The following is a 17,993-nucleotide window of genomic DNA, read 5'->3' as shown; positions in this document are numbered from 1 at the left end:
GTAGTCACGTGAGTAGCGGTCCTCATCTCGGCTACCACCGTAATAGTCATCCCGTCGAGAGTTGCCAAAACTGCGCTGCTGCTCCTGGGAGCCTCCATAGTAATCACGACTGCGGTCGCCACCAAAACTACTACTCCCACCCCGGGAGCCATAGCCACCCCTGAAACTACCTCCACGTTTTCCTCCTCTGTAGCCCCCTCGACGCCCATGGCCTGCCTTCTCTACTGGTATGGTCCGACCATCCAAATCCTTGCCATTCAAATACTTTTCTGCATCTTTGGCGTCCTTTGTGTTTTCAAACACGACAAAGCCAAACCCTCTCGACTTTTGCGTCTCCCTGTCTTTTATTAGCAGCACTTCCAAGAGTGGTCCATATTTGCCAAAGATAGAGTCCAGAACATCTTCACTTGTGTCAAAGTTCAGTCCACCTACAAAGAGCTTGCCAACATTGCCTCCATCCATGACTTGTGTGTGCTGACACTTAGTTTCAGGGTACTCGACAAGAAGTGCCTGTGCAAAGCGTGACGTCAGTACCTTCTCCTTCTCTTCAGAGTGCTTCCTACCCATAGCACGAGTCGCGGCACAGGATGGAAAGATACCCGGAATCTCCTGCTCTAACTGTGCGGTGTTATTTTCCATACTAGGCTTTTCAACAAACATCGGATTACCAGAAACTCGACCACCGGCCAAATCATTCCCGATAACAAAAGAGATTCCCTTTCCAGGAAGAGTGGCTTCTAAACCTACGGTGACCGGTCCTGACACCAAATCAGACTGCAAATGGATGACATGAAGAGGAGCTTTAACATAGCCACCAACCCCCTGTAAAAGAACACTAACACCAGTTGCCGTCTTCTCTGACAATGGCAAAATGCCTTCAAGCATCAAAGATTGATGTGCTCCTGTGTCCCTCAATACCCTAACAGGTCTTTGGTTCGTTAAGTCTCCATCCAGTGACACAAACCCCTCTGAAATAAAAGGTTTGTAACCCTCTTGAACAAGGTCGTTTGGTGATGCCGTAACTTTGGCATGGGAACCTTCACAAGGCACTGTCCCCCGAGGACGATTTATCGCATTGGCCAATGCATTCGGAGGTGCACTAGTCTGACTCCACTCCTGATTTTTCCTTTTCAGGGCGTAACATTGGGACATCAAATGTCCAGGTTTCCTGCAAAAAGCGCAAGTAGGCCCGGGGGAAAAACTCGTGGTCTGCCTCGGGCCCCCCAGAAGATAGGTATGTCTTGGAACTGCAGTCTTCTGATCCCTAAAAGTCGCGGTATCAGATTTGTCCCCATAGTCCTCTCTAGGCCGCCTCCATGAAAATTTTTTCTCCGAACCTGATTTACCATAACTCCCCTGGCTAACTCTAGGCGGGAAGTTCGGTTTATGGAACCCCATCCTGTGTGTCAAGGCATCGTCATCTGCCACAGTTGCTGCCTCATACAACTCTGGTACTTTCTTTTCATCCAGATGTACTTTAATGTCCGCGTAGACACACTGTTTGAATTCCTCCACCAAGATCAATTGTCGCAACAGGTTGAAGTCTTTCCCATTCTCCTTCGAGTCACACCACCTATCAAACATGGTTTCCTTCATTCTGGCAAACTCCACATGGGTCTCCCTCTCCCTCTTCCTGGCATTCTGGAATTTTTGCCGGTACGCTTCAGGGACCAATTCATAGGCTTTGAGAATGGCTTTCTTCACTACCTCATAATCTGCACATTGGTCAATCGGTAAAGCCGAATAGATATCTTGAGCTATACCCACCAGAATACTTTGCACTAACATAGTCCAGGACCCCACAGGCCATTTTAGCATTTGAGCGACTTTCTCAAAGTGTAAAAAAAACTTGGCTACCTCCTTTTCATTGAAGGGTGGAACCAGCCTCACATGCCTACCAACATCCCAAGTGTTCTGACTAGTTGTCGAACTAGCCGGCATGGATACGACTTCTCTCCGTTCTCCCAGTAATTCCAGCTCCTTGAGTTTAAGTTCCTTCTGATACTCCATGTCACGTTCCTTTAACTCCCTTTCGGCTCTCCTTTCCTCTGCTCTTTGCTCTGCTCTTCTTTCTTCTTGAGCTCTCCTTTCCTCTGCTCTTCTCTCCTCGAGTTCTCGTTCCTGTTCTGCTCTTTCCTTTTCTGCTTTCCTTCCCTCTGCTTTTAACCTTTCCTGGCTCTGCAGTTGCATCTCCATTTTCCGGGGCTCCACATTTTCTTTTTCCTCGGGTAACCAATCCAAGGCTACCTCTTTCCATGTTCCTTGTCCCACCAGAGATTCTACCACCAATGTCTGCATCTCTGCTTTCTTCATAATATGAAGAAAGCATATTAACTCGGACCTCCAAGTTAAAATATTTGGCCAATATCATGAGTTCCGATCTTTTTAACGCCTGGAACTGTGCCTCATTAGGGGACGCCGCAAACTTCTCTGCGTCAAACACCATGGTGACTATTAGTTAGCACCTGTTAACCTTCACACAAATTTTTAAAAATTTTTAGAAAAAATTTGGGAATGTTTAGAAAAATTCCAAATTTGGGAATTTTGGGAATGTTAGGGAATTCTATCCCGGACGAGGATGTTAAGGAATTTAATCCTGGACGAGTAGCCCCCAATTTTTGTTACGTGCTCCTCCCCAATCCCCCGGTCACAGTGTACCTCCGAGCCCCGAGAGAAGTCACGGCAGAAAAATGTGTTATTCTGTATGTCTTAGATCAATGGTGAAACCACACCAATTGTTACCAACAAACAAATATTGTATTAAGATCACACAAGAATAACAGTACAAAAAACAATAGTAATCAATTGTCCAACCAATATATCCTTCCTATGATGGTACCATCAGTTTCGTACAATATAACTCACTGTGCTCCAAGTGAGTGAAACAAGAACATTCCCAATGTCTCTATTTCGGCATCAAGCCAAAGTCGATCCGCTCCAGTGATCGTCAGAACGATGTCTAATCGAGACCAGAATCCCGTTCGGTTGAGTGACAGTCACGCTGCCAAAGATGCGTAAAGGTGCCCTTGAGGCGACTGGGAAATCACACCTTCGGGTATGGACGTTCCACGGCTCCCAATCGGCGAACCGCAGATTTCCCACTCAAAAGCCACGTTACACGCACACACCAGATTAACGTCTGGATGTGGTGAAAATGGTTAAAGCGAGGTGAAAAACCTGGAGCGATGCGAAAATCGGGCGTGAGACAAAATGGCCAACGGCCCGTTCTCGAGACGTAATGGCATTCCGATGATTCTCTTCGGAATCAACTGCAAAACCTGTCACGCAGGTTTATCTGTCACAGCGATGACAACTCTGTCGCAGGAATCCCTTTTCCAGGAAACCCAAAGTTCACTCGTGACCCTCGTTCGCCAACGTTCGCTCCAGACCTCGAAGCAGTTAGGCTTCTTGTCTGACTAACTCGCTCCGCCTTCTTCTCCTCTTCTTCCTCTTTGTCTTCGTCCGGTTCCGGTTTCTTTTAAACATTAACTTTTTTTACCTTTTGAAAATAGTAATCTCTATTTCACTTAAACAACAATCATAGTACATGCAACCAAAAATGTTTACAGTGGATGAGAACCACAACAACGGAAGTGACGAATCCGTAACAAATCTCTCCACGACGGTATGTCACAATTTTATGATTCTCTCCAGTAAGGAGAATTTTATGATTCTCTCCAGTAAGTCTCTAAACGCAGTAAGGAATCTCTCCATGATGGTATGTCACAATTTCATGATTCTCACCACCTTATAACTGTCATGTAACATAGTAAGGAATCTCGTCACTATACAGTATGTTACAATTTCATGATTCTCACCACCTTATAACTATCATGTAACATAGTAAGGAATCTCATCACTATACACTATACAGTATGTTACAATTTCATGATTCTCACCACATTATAACTATCATGTAACATAGTAAGGAATGTCATCACTATATGGTATGTTACAATTTCATGATTCTCACCACCTTATAACTATCATGTAACATAGTAAGGAATGTCATCACGATATGGTATGTTACAATTTCATGATTCTCACCACCATATAACTATCATGCAACATAGTAAGGAATCTCGTCACTATACGGTATGTTACAATTTCATGATTCTCACCACCTTATAACTATCATGTAAATAGCAAGGATTATCATCACTATATGGTATGTTACAATTTCATGATTCTCACCACCTTATAACTGTCATGTAACATAGTAAGGAATCTCGTCACTATACGGTATGTTACAATTTCATGATGCTCACCACCTTATAACTATCATGTAAATAGCAAGGAATATCATCACTATATGGTATGTTACAATTTCATGATTCTCACCACCTTATAACTGTCATGTAACATAGTAAGGAATCTCGTCACTATACGGTATGTTACAATTTCATGATTCTCACCACCTTATAACTATCATGTAAATAGCAAGGAATATCATCACTATATGGTATGTTACAATTTCATGATTCTCACCACCCTATAACTGTCATGTAACATAGTAAGAAATCTCGTCACCATACGGTATGTTACAATTTCATGATTCTCACCACCTTATAACTGTCATGTAAATAGTAAGGAATATCATCACTATATGGTATGTTACAATTTCATGATTCTCACCACCTTATAACTATCATGTAACATAGTAAGGAATCTCGTCACGATACAGTATGTTACAATTTCATGATTCTCACCACATTATAACTATCACGTGACATAGTAAGGAATGTCATCACTATACAGTATATTACAATTTCATGATTCTCACCACCTTATAACTATCATGTAACATAGTAAGGAATCTCGTCACTATACAGTATGTTACAATTTCATGATTCTCACCACCTTATAACTATCATGTAACATAGTAAGGAATCTCGTCACGATACAGTATGTTACAATTTCATGATTCTCACCACATTATAACTATCACGTGACATAGTAAGGAATGTCATCACTATACAGTATATTACAATTTCATGATTCTCACCACCTTATAACTATCATGTAACAGTAAGGAATCTCGTCACTATACAGTATGTTACAATTTCATGATTCTCACCACCTTATAACTATCATGTAACATAGTAAGGAATCTCGTCACTATACAGTATGTTACAATTTCATGATTCTCACCACATTATAACTATCACGTGACATAGTAAGGAATGTCATCACTATACAGTATATTACAATTTCATGATTCTCACCACCTTATAACTATCATGTAACAGTAAGGAATCTCGTCACTATACAGTATGTTACAATTCCATGATTCTCACCACCTTATAACTATCATGTAACATAGTAAGGAATCTCGTCACTATACAGTATGTTACAATTTCATGATTCTCACCACATTATAACTATCATGTAACAGTAAGGAATCTCGTCACAATACAGTATGTTACAATTTCATGATTCTCACCACCTTATAACTATCATGTAACATAGTAAGGAATCTCGTCACAATACAGTATGTTACAATTTCATGATTCTCACCACATTATAACTATCACGTGACATCGTAAGGAATGTCATCACTATACGGTATATTACAATTTCATGATTCTCACCACCTTATAACTATCATGTAACATAGTAAGGAATCTCGTCACAATACAGTATGTTACAATTTCATGATTCTCACCACATTATAACTATCACGTGACATCGTAAGGAATGTCATCACTATACGGTATGTTACAATTTCATGATTCTCACCACATTATAACTATCATGTAACATAGTAAGGAATCTCGTCACAATACAGTATGTTACAATTTCATGATTCTCACCACATTATAACTATCACGTGACATAGTAAGGAATGTCATCACTATACGGTATATTACAATTTCATGATTCTCACCACCTTATAACTGTCATGTAACAGTAAGGAATCTCGTCACTATACGGTATGTTACAATTTCATGATTCTCACCACCTTATAACTATCATGTAACATAGTAAGGAATGTCATCACTATACGGTATGTTACAATTTCATGATTCTCACCACCTTATAACTATCATGTAACATAGTAAGGAATGTTTATCACTATATGGTATGTTACAATTTCATGATTCTCACCACATTATAACTATCACGTGACATAGTAAGGAATGTCATCACTATACGGTATGTTACAATTTCATGATTCTCACCACCTTATAACTATCATGTAACATAGTAAGGAATGTTTATCACTATATGGTATGTTACAATTTCATGATTCTCACCACCTTATAACTATCATGTAAATAGCAAGGAATATCATCACTATATGGTATGTTACAATTTCATGATTCTCACCACATTATAACTATCACGTGACATAGTAAGGAATGTCATCACTATACGGTATGTTACAATTTCATGATTCTCACCACCTTATAACTATCATGTAACATAGTAAGGAATATTTATCACTATATGGTATGTTACAATTTCATGATTCTCACCACCTTATAACTGTCATGTAACATGGTAAGGAATCTCGTCACTATACGGTATGTTACAATTTCATGATTCTCACCACATTATAACTATCATGTAAATAGCAAGGAATATCATCACTATATGGTATGTTACAATTTCATGATTCTCACCACCTTATAACTATCATGTAACATAGTAAGGAATGTTTATCACTATATGGTATGTTACAATTTCATGATTCTCACCACCTTATAACTGTCATGTAACATGGTAAGGAATCTCGTCACTATACGGTATGTTACAATTTCATGATTCTCACCACCTTATAACTATCATGTAAATAGCAAGGAATATCATCACTATATGGTATGTTACAATTTCATGATTCTCACCACCTTATAACTATCATGTAACATAGTAAGGAATGTTTATCACTTTATGGTATGTTACAATTTCATGATTCTCACCACCTTATAACTATCATGTAACATAGTAAGGAAAGTTTATCACTATATGGTATGTTACAATTTCATGATTCTCACCACATTATAACTATCACGTGACATAGTAAGGAATGTCATCACTATACGGTATGTTACAATTTCATGATTCTCACCACCTTATAACTATCATGTAACATGGTAAGGAATGTTTATCACTATATGGTATGTTACAATTTCATGATTCTCACCACCTTATAACTATCATGTAACATGGTAAGGAATGTTTATCACTATACTGTATATTACAATTTCATGATTCTCACCACCTTATAACTGTCATGTAACATGGTAAGGAATGTTTATCACTATATGGTATGTTACAATTTCATGATTCTCACCACCTTATAACTATCATGTAACATAGTAAGGAATGTTTATCACTATATGGTATGTTACAATTTCATGATTCTCACCACATTATAACTATCATGTAACATGGTAAGGAATGTTTATCACTATATGGTATATTACAATTTCATGATTCTCACCACCTTATAACTGTCATGTAACATGGTAAGGAATGTTTATCACTATATGGTATGTTACAATTTCATGATTCTCACCACCTTATAACTATCATGTAACATAGTAAGGAATGTTTATCACTATATGGTATGTTACAATTTCATGATTCTCACCACCTTATAACTATCACGTGACATAGTAAGGAATGTTTATCACTATATGGTATGTTACAATTTCATGATTCTCACCACCTTATAACTATCATGTAACATAGTAAGGAATGTTTATCACTATACGGTATATTACAATTTCATGATTCTCACCACCTTATAACTATCATGTAACATGGTAAGGAATGTTTATCACTATATGGTATGTTACAATTTCATGATTCTCACCACCTTATAACTATCATGTAACATGGTAAGGAATGTTTATCACTATACGGTATATTACAATTTCATGATTCTCACCACCTTATAACTGTCATGTAACATGGTAAGGAATGTTTATCACTATATGGTATGTTACAATTTCATGATTCTCACCACCTTATAACTATCATGTAACATAGTAAGGAATGTTTATCACTATATGGTATGTTACAATTTCATGATTCTCACCACCTTATAACTATCATGTAACATAGTAAGGAATGTTTATCACTATATGGTATGTTACAATTTCATGATTCTCACCACCTTATAACTATCATGTAACATAGTAAGGAATCTCGTCACTATACAGTATGTTACAATTTCATGATTCTCACCACCTTATAACTATCATGTAACATAGTAAGGAATCTCGTCACGATACAGTATGTTACAATTTCATGATTCTCACCACATTATAACTATCACGTGACATAGTAAGGAATGTCATCACTATACAGTATATTACAATTTCATGATTCTCACCACCTTATAACTATCATGTAACAGTAAGGAATCTCGTCACTATACAGTATGTTACAATTTCATGATTCTCACCACCTTATAACTATCATGTAACATAGTAAGGAATCTCGTCACTATACAGTATGTTACAATTTCATGATTCTCACCACATTATAACTATCACGTGACATAGTAAGGAATGTCATCACTATACAGTATATTACAATTTCATGATTCTCACCACCTTATAACTATCATGTAACAGTAAGGAATCTCGTCACTATACAGTATGTTACAATTCCATGATTCTCACCACCTTATAACTATCATGTAACATAGTAAGGAATCTCGTCACTATACAGTATGTTACAATTTCATGATTCTCACCACATTATAACTATCATGTAACAGTAAGGAATCTCGTCACAATACAGTATGTTACAATTTCATGATTCTCACCACCTTATAACTATCATGTAACATAGTAAGGAATCTCGTCACAATACAGTATGTTACAATTTCATGATTCTCACCACATTATAACTATCACGTGACATCGTAAGGAATGTCATCACTATACGGTATATTACAATTTCATGATTCTCACCACCTTATAACTATCATGTAACATAGTAAGGAATCTCGTCACAATACAGTATGTTACAATTTCATGATTCTCACCACATTATAACTATCACGTGACATCGTAAGGAATGTCATCACTATACGGTATGTTACAATTTCATGATTCTCACCACATTATAACTATCATGTAACATAGTAAGGAATCTCGTCACAATACAGTATGTTACAATTTCATGATTCTCACCACATTATAACTATCACGTGACATAGTAAGGAATGTCATCACTATACGGTATATTACAATTTCATGATTCTCACCACCTTATAACTGTCATGTAACAGTAAGGAATCTCGTCACTATACGGTATGTTACAATTTCATGATTCTCACCACCTTATAACTATCATGTAACATAGTAAGGAATGTCATCACTATACGGTATGTTACAATTTCATGATTCTCACCACCTTATAACTATCATGTAACATAGTAAGGAATGTTTATCACTATATGGTATGTTACAATTTCATGATTCTCACCACATTATAACTATCACGTGACATAGTAAGGAATGTCATCACTATACGGTATGTTACAATTTCATGATTCTCACCACCTTATAACTATCATGTAACATAGTAAGGAATGTTTATCACTATATGGTATGTTACAATTTCATGATTCTCACCACCTTATAACTATCATGTAAATAGCAAGGAATATCATCACTATATGGTATGTTACAATTTCATGATTCTCACCACATTATAACTATCACGTGACATAGTAAGGAATGTCATCACTATACGGTATGTTACAATTTCATGATTCTCACCACCTTATAACTATCATGTAACATAGTAAGGAATATTTATCACTATATGGTATGTTACAATTTCATGATTCTCACCACCTTATAACTGTCATGTAACATGGTAAGGAATCTCGTCACTATACGGTATGTTACAATTTCATGATTCTCACCACATTATAACTATCATGTAAATAGCAAGGAATATCATCACTATATGGTATGTTACAATTTCATGATTCTCACCACCTTATAACTATCATGTAACATAGTAAGGAATGTTTATCACTATATGGTATGTTACAATTTCATGATTCTCACCACCTTATAACTGTCATGTAACATGGTAAGGAATCTCGTCACTATACGGTATGTTACAATTTCATGATTCTCACCACCTTATAACTATCATGTAAATAGCAAGGAATATCATCACTATATGGTATGTTACAATTTCATGATTCTCACCACCTTATAACTATCATGTAACATAGTAAGGAATGTTTATCACTTTATGGTATGTTACAATTTCATGATTCTCACCACCTTATAACTATCATGTAACATAGTAAGGAAAGTTTATCACTATATGGTATGTTACAATTTCATGATTCTCACCACATTATAACTATCACGTGACATAGTAAGGAATGTCATCACTATACGGTATGTTACAATTTCATGATTCTCACCACCTTATAACTATCATGTAACATGGTAAGGAATGTTTATCACTATATGGTATGTTACAATTTCATGATTCTCACCACCTTATAACTATCATGTAACATGGTAAGGAATGTTTATCACTATACTGTATATTACAATTTCATGATTCTCACCACCTTATAACTGTCATGTAACATGGTAAGGAATGTTTATCACTATATGGTATGTTACAATTTCATGATTCTCACCACCTTATAACTATCATGTAACATAGTAAGGAATGTTTATCACTATATGGTATGTTACAATTTCATGATTCTCACCACATTATAACTATCATGTAACATGGTAAGGAATGTTTATCACTATACGGTATATTACAATTTCATGATTCTCACCACCTTATAACTGTCATGTAACATGGTAAGGAATGTTTATCACTATATGGTATGTTACAATTTCATGATTCTCACCACCTTATAACTATCATGTAACATAGTAAGGAATGTTTATCACTATATGGTATGTTACAATTTCATGATTCTCACCACCTTATAACTATCACGTGACATAGTAAGGAATGTTTATCACTATATGGTATGTTACAATTTCATGATTCTCACCACCTTATAACTATCATGTAACATAGTAAGGAATGTTTATCACTATACGGTATATTACAATTTCATGATTCTCACCACCTTATAACTATCATGTAACATGGTAAGGAATGTTTATCACTATATGGTATGTTACAATTTCATGATTCTCACCACCTTATAACTATCATGTAACATGGTAAGGAATGTTTATCACTATACGGTATATTACAATTTCATGATTCTCACCACCTTATAACTGTCATGTAACATGGTAAGGAATGTTTATCACTATATGGTATGTTACAATTTCATGATTCTCACCACCTTATAACTATCATGTAACATAGTAAGGAATGTTTATCACTATATGGTATGTTACAATTTCATGATTCTCACCACCTTATAACTATCATGTAACATGGTAAGGAATGTTTATCACTATACGGTATATTACAATTTCATGATTCTCACCACCTTATAACTGTCATGTAACATGGTAAGGAATGTTTATCACTATATGGTATGTTACAATTTCATGATTCTCACCACCTTATAACTATCATGTAACATAGTAAGGAATGTTTATCACTATATGGTATGTTACAATTTCATGATTCTCACCACCTTATAACTATCATGTAACATAGTAAGGAATGTTTATCACTATATGGTATGTTACAATTTCATGATTCTCACCACATTATAACTATCACGTGACATAGTAAGGAATGTCATCACTATACGGTATATTACAATTTCATGATTCTCACCACATTATAACTATCACGTGACATAGTAAGGAATGTCATCACTATACGGTATATTACAATTTCATGATTCTCACCACCTTATAACTGTCATGTAACATAGTAAGGAATCTCGTCACTGTACAGTATGTTACAATTTCATGATTCTCACCACCTTATAACTGTCATGTAACATAGTAAGGAATCTCGTCACTATACACTATACAGTATGTTACAATTTCATGATTCTCACCACCTTATAACTGTCATGTAACATAGTAAGGAATGTTTATCACTATATGGTATGTTACAATTTCATGATTCTCACCACATTATAACTGTCATGTAACATGGTAAGGAATGTTTATCACTATATGGTATGTTACAATTTCATGATTCTCACCACCTTATAACTATCATGTAACATAGTAAGGAATGTTTATCACTATATGGTATGTTACAATTTCATGATTCTCACCACATTATAACTATCACGTGACATAGTAAGGAATGTCATCACTATACGGTATATTACAATTTCATGATTCTCACCACCTTATAACTATCATGTAACATAGTAAGGAATGTTTATCACTATATGGTATGTTACAATTTCATGATTCTCACCACATTATAACTATCACGTGACATAGTAAGGAATGTCATCACTATACGGTATATTACAATTTCATGATTCTCACCACCCTATAACTGTCATGTAACATAGTAAGGAATCTCGTCACTGTACAGTATGTTACAATTTCATGATTCTCACCACATTATAACTGTCATGTAACATGGTAAGGAATGTTTATCACTATATGGTATGTTACAATTTCATGATTCTCACCACCTTATAACTATCATGTAACATAGTAAGGAATCTCGTCACTATACGGTATGTTACAATTCCATTCTAACCACCTGGCAAGCACGTCATTATCATGTTATTGTAATTGCACAATAGTACACTCATGATAATTTCATAATCTAACAACCACACAATCCTCAACACCTTCGAATTGTAGAAACTTTTTCATGGAACAACTTCCCCAGTGAAGAGAGATTGCTCAGCAAACTGCCAATCTCACCCAACTGTTGAAACTGGCGGGATCTTGAGATAGGAGTGGGGAGAGGGGATGGAGGAGGAGTGGGGAGAGGGGATGGAGGAGGAGTGGGGAGAGGGGATGGAGGAGGAGTAAAAAAGGAGGGAAAAGAGGAGGGGAGCGAGAGGGAAAACATGGATAGACAGGGGGAAGGGCTAAGTGTGGGTCCAACTTGTTTATTTTCCTTATCAAAAACAAATGGCTTCTTCATCGTTTTAGTGAACTGAAGGATAGAGAAGGAAGGGCGGATAACAAGAAAATGCGGATAACAAGAAAATGTAAAGTTTGACTGATTTAAAAATTTTGACATAAGTTTTTGTAATCTTGAAAAATGAACATTTTCGAACAAAGATCATGATGTCAAGATATGAAACACCTGTTTGAACCAAACTAATATGTTTACCATGTTCACTCGCACATCCACTCATTGATGGATAATGACACTCGTGGATGGGTGATGACACTCGTGGATGGATGATGACACTCGTGGATGCGTGATGACACTCGTGGATGGATAATGACACTCGTGGATGGATGATGACACTCGTGGATGGATAATGACACTCGTGGATGGATAATGACACTCGTGGATGGATAATGACACTCGTGGATGGTTAATGACACTCGTGGATGGTTAATGACACTCGTGGATGGGTGATGACACTCGTGGATGGATGATGACACTCGTGGATGGATGATGACACTCGTGGATGGGTGATGACACTCGTGGATGGATGATGACACTCGTGGATGGGTGATGACACTCGTGGATGGATAATGACACTCGTGGATGGTTAATGACACTCGTGGATGGTTAATGACACTCGTGGATGGGTGATGACACTCGTGGATGGATGATGACACTCGTGGATGGATGATGACACTCGTGGATGGATAATGACACTCGTGGATGGTTAATGACACTCGTGGATGGTTAATGACACTCGTGGATGGGTGATGACACTCGTGGATGGATGATGACACTCGTGGATGGATGATGACACTCGTGGATGGGTGATGACACTCGTGGATGGATGATGACACTCGTGGATGGGTGATGACACTCGTGGATGGATAATGACACTCGTGGATGGTTAATGACACTCGTGGATGGATGATGACACTCGTGGATGGATAATGACACTCGTGGATGGATGATGACACTCGTGGATGGATAATGACACTCGTGGATGGATAATGACACTCGTGGATGGATAATGACACTCGTGGATGGTTAATGACACTCGTGGATGGGTGATGACACTCGTGGATGGATGATGACACTCGTGGATGGATGATGACACTGACACTCGTGGATGGGTGATGACACTCGTGGATGGATAATGACACTCGTGGATGGATAATGACACTCGTGGATGGATAATGACACTCGTGGATGTATAATGACACTCGTGGATGGCTGATGACACTCGTGGATGGATGACACTCGTGGATGGATAATGACACTCGTGGATGGGTGATGACACTCGTGGATGGGTGATGACACTCGTGGATGGATGATGACACTCGTGGATGGATAATGACACTCGTGGATGGATGATGACACTCGTGGATGGATGATGACACTCGTGGATGGATGATGACACTCGTGGATGGATGATGACACTCGTGGATGGATAATGACACTTGTGGATGGATGATGACACTCGTGGATGGATGATGACACTCGTGGATGGATGATGACACTCGTGGATGGATGATGACACTCGTGGATGGATAATGACACTTGTGGATGGATGATGACACTCGTGGATGGATGATGACACTCGTGGATGGATGATGACACTCGTGGATGGATGATGACACTCGTGGATGGATGATGACACTCGTGGATGGATGATGACACTCGTGGATGGATAATGACACTCGTGGATGGATGATGACACTCGTGGATGGATGATGACACACGTGGATGGATGATGACACTCGTGGATGGATAATGACACTCGTGGATGGATGATGACACTCCTGGATGGGTGATGACACTCGTGGATGGATGATGACATTCGTGGATGGGTGATGACACTCATGGATGGACGATGATGCTCGTAGTCACGGAGGACATTCGAATGTACCCTCTGCTCTCTCTGTGCTTTGTCCTCCCCAGGTTTTTGCAGGGTTCACATGGTCCACCATCAACCCCCTTCTGATGAAACTACCTGTATCCAGGATCACATTTCACCTCAACTCATTTAATTGTTCCTCTTTTTTCACCGCCTGTGGAGTGTGGAATCAACTTTTACACATCCCCTTCAATCCCAGTCACCCCTCCAGGTCTTCAGGACAGCTCAGCTGTTCACCACCATCTCAGATCATCACAAATCCGAAACCACGATCTTCTCTACCCTCGTTAACCCCACCCAAATCCCTCCTAATTTTCCAGTTTTTCCTCCTTGGGGTTTCCTTATCCATGCATGCATGTGCTCCGACATGTTTTTGTCTGTTCCGGCCAAATCCTTTCAGTGCATTAGCTCTTCCACGAGTCTCGACTATGTGTACAAAAACAAACTAGAATGGCACTCAGTAGAGAACACACCTCCGCCTGGTTGGCCAATGGCCATATCACTCAATGGTGAAGAATCACTTAAAAAATTCTACTAGTTGGATCCGGATCCGGAGCTTCACCAACATTGAATCGATTCTTCCTTGTCAGACACACAACCTTTCCGACAAGTTTCGTCCAAATCTGTCCATAACCTTTTGAGATATCCTGCTATGTATAGTTTTTGGCCCGATCTCCCAATGGTGAAGAATCACTTTAAAATTATTGTAGCCGGATCTGAATCCGGATCTTCACCAAAATCGAATCATTTCGTCCTTGTCACATACCCTACATCTCTGCAAAATTTCGTCCGAATCCGTCCACAACTTTTTGAGATATTTTGTTCACAAACGGACAAACAGACAGACAGACGGACAGACAAGGGTGAAAACATAACCTCCATCCACCTTTGGTGGCGGAAGTAATAAACATGTAAAAACAGTACATCCGTGCTGAAATTTTCATGCAATTTTATTGTCTACCTTTATACCTCGAGTAAGTTATGCAGGTATAACGTATAGTGATGTCAACTGTGGCCAAAGCATTCTGGGTAAAACAAAGATGGTGGCCGACATTGTTACTTGTGCTCTGGAACAGAGGTGTATCGTTCAATTACTTATGAAGGAGAACATCAATCCATCTGAAATTCTCCATTCCATACAGTAGTTTTGTGATGGATGTGTTACTTACATTTCGTTTTGTATTTAGAAGGTGCAGTGAGTTCAAAAATGGCCATTAATTGGTGAGAAATCTTTAGAGCTCTTATCTATCTATAATTCCAGTAATCTCTGTGTGTGTGTGTGTATGTGTGTGTGTATGTGTGTGTGTATGTCTGTGTGTCTGTGACCGCTGTTTCTCGACAACCACGGGTCCGATATACTTGAAACTTGCCAGGTATATTGCTGGGGACCTGAGGATGTGCCTTTTCAAGGTTTCATATTAATCGGAGAAGTAGTTACCGAGCTATGGCGATTTATTTACCAAACTCCGCAAGCCGTTCGCTTTGGCTTTGCGAATTGGACCAAACCATTTCATGTAAATAGAGGGGGGGGGGGGGATTGTCACCGTACTCGCAAGCCGTTCGCTTTGGCTTTGCGAATGGACCAAACCATTTCATGGACCAAACCATTTCATGTAAATAGAGGGGGGGGGGGGGGGTTGTCACCGTACTCGCAAGCCGTTCGCTTTGGCTTTGCGAATGGACCAAACCATTTCATGTAAATAGAGGGGGGGGATTGTCACCGTACTCGCAAGCCGTTCGCTTTGGCTTTGCGAATGGACCAAACCATTTCATGTAAATAGAGGGGGGGGATATAATTTTAGATATACTGTATATATAGTACGGGCATGCCCTAGTATGAATGATGAAACCAACTGCTGTCACACCACAAGCAAACGCTGGACATGCTAAACAGGTATAATTTTGGAGAACCTCCAGATTACAGTATAAATAATTGGATGTCAGTGTTGAAATGTGAAAACAATCATTCATTCATTCAATTTAAGAAGGTTGGTGTAAGGTGGGTACCAAAAGGACCTCACGCTTGATCAATAAGCAATAGCTGATGTGGCCATTCCAGCAGACTTCCTGGAACATTACTAGGAGGAAGAAGATGATTTATTGAAGATTTTAACATGGGTTGAGACCTGGGCAATGTTCGGATTATGGGGAAACGGTGGGGGACCCTGAACGAATGAAACTTTAAAAAACATTTTTTTTACAATAGGATCCCAACTTCCTGTTTTAATGCAATCAAAACAATTTGGCAAATTACATTTCCAACATAGGTAAGTTAACATACCTGTCCCCCTCCCCACAATTAGAGCTCTTATACTTACTGGGTCCATCATTTCTTATGCTCGAGTCAGTCATATCAAACCAGAACAGAGTGGAGACATCATTGGTCCCCACCAAAATATTGAGGGTTCAGCCATCACCGAGAAAGTTTATGGCAGTAGGTATGGCGTTTTGAGTCCATAACGCGTTAACTAATGCGGAATTTCTTGTATGTGGGAAAACCATCAATGCACAATATACAGGGACCTGGAATGCAATGCAGTGACACAAGCAATATATGGAGGATGACCAGGTATGATGTCTCAGGGCACCACTTTACAGCCCAACAGCACTAACCCTCAAGCGGCAGACTTACGAAAATGAGTTTCAATTTGGATTCAGACCAGATCACTCTACTCTGGACATTCAGACCAGGTCATTCTACTCCGCATATGCTGCTTCTGCTGCCATAACAATGGATGGAGGTCCTCAATGCCAAACAGGAAATCAGAGCTGTCTCCCTTGACATATGTTGTGCCTTCCATACGGTCTGGCACCCCGCTCTGCTCACAAAACTCTCCTCCTATGGTATCCATGGAAATCTCCTTCTTGCAGACTTCCCAGGCTTGCAGACTTCCCAGGCTTGCAGACTTCCCAGGCTTGCAGACTTCCCAGGCTTGCAGAATTCCCAGGCTTGCAGACTTCCCAGGCTTGCAGACTCCCCAGGCTTGCAGACTTCCCAGGCTTGCAGACTTCCCAGGCTTGCAGACTTCCCAAGCTTGCAGACTTCCCAGGCTTGCAGACTTCCCAG

The 17,993-nt window shown here is 38.8% G+C and overlaps 1 protein-coding gene across 1 annotated transcript in view; it reads right to left on the bottom strand.

Annotated features, from left to right (window-relative positions):
• Positions 1-12,833, bottom strand: part of LOC137434557 (procathepsin L-like) — an 89,059-nt gene extending 76,226 nt beyond the window's left edge. The window contains exon 1 of the mRNA XM_078785650.1: positions 12,752-12,833. The gene's annotated coding sequence lies outside the window, so the exon portion shown is untranslated. The remainder of the gene's footprint in view (positions 1-12,751) is intronic.
• Positions 12,834-17,993: the final 5,160 nt, after the last annotated feature.

This window comes from Myxine glutinosa, chromosome 10 (assembly GCF_964187855.1).
Source record: "Myxine glutinosa chromosome 10, kmMyxGlut1.1, whole genome shotgun sequence".
Classification (NCBI taxonomy): domain Eukaryota; kingdom Metazoa; phylum Chordata; class Myxini; order Myxiniformes; family Myxinidae; genus Myxine; species Myxine glutinosa.
This window is presented reverse-complemented; position numbering and strand designations above follow the sequence as displayed.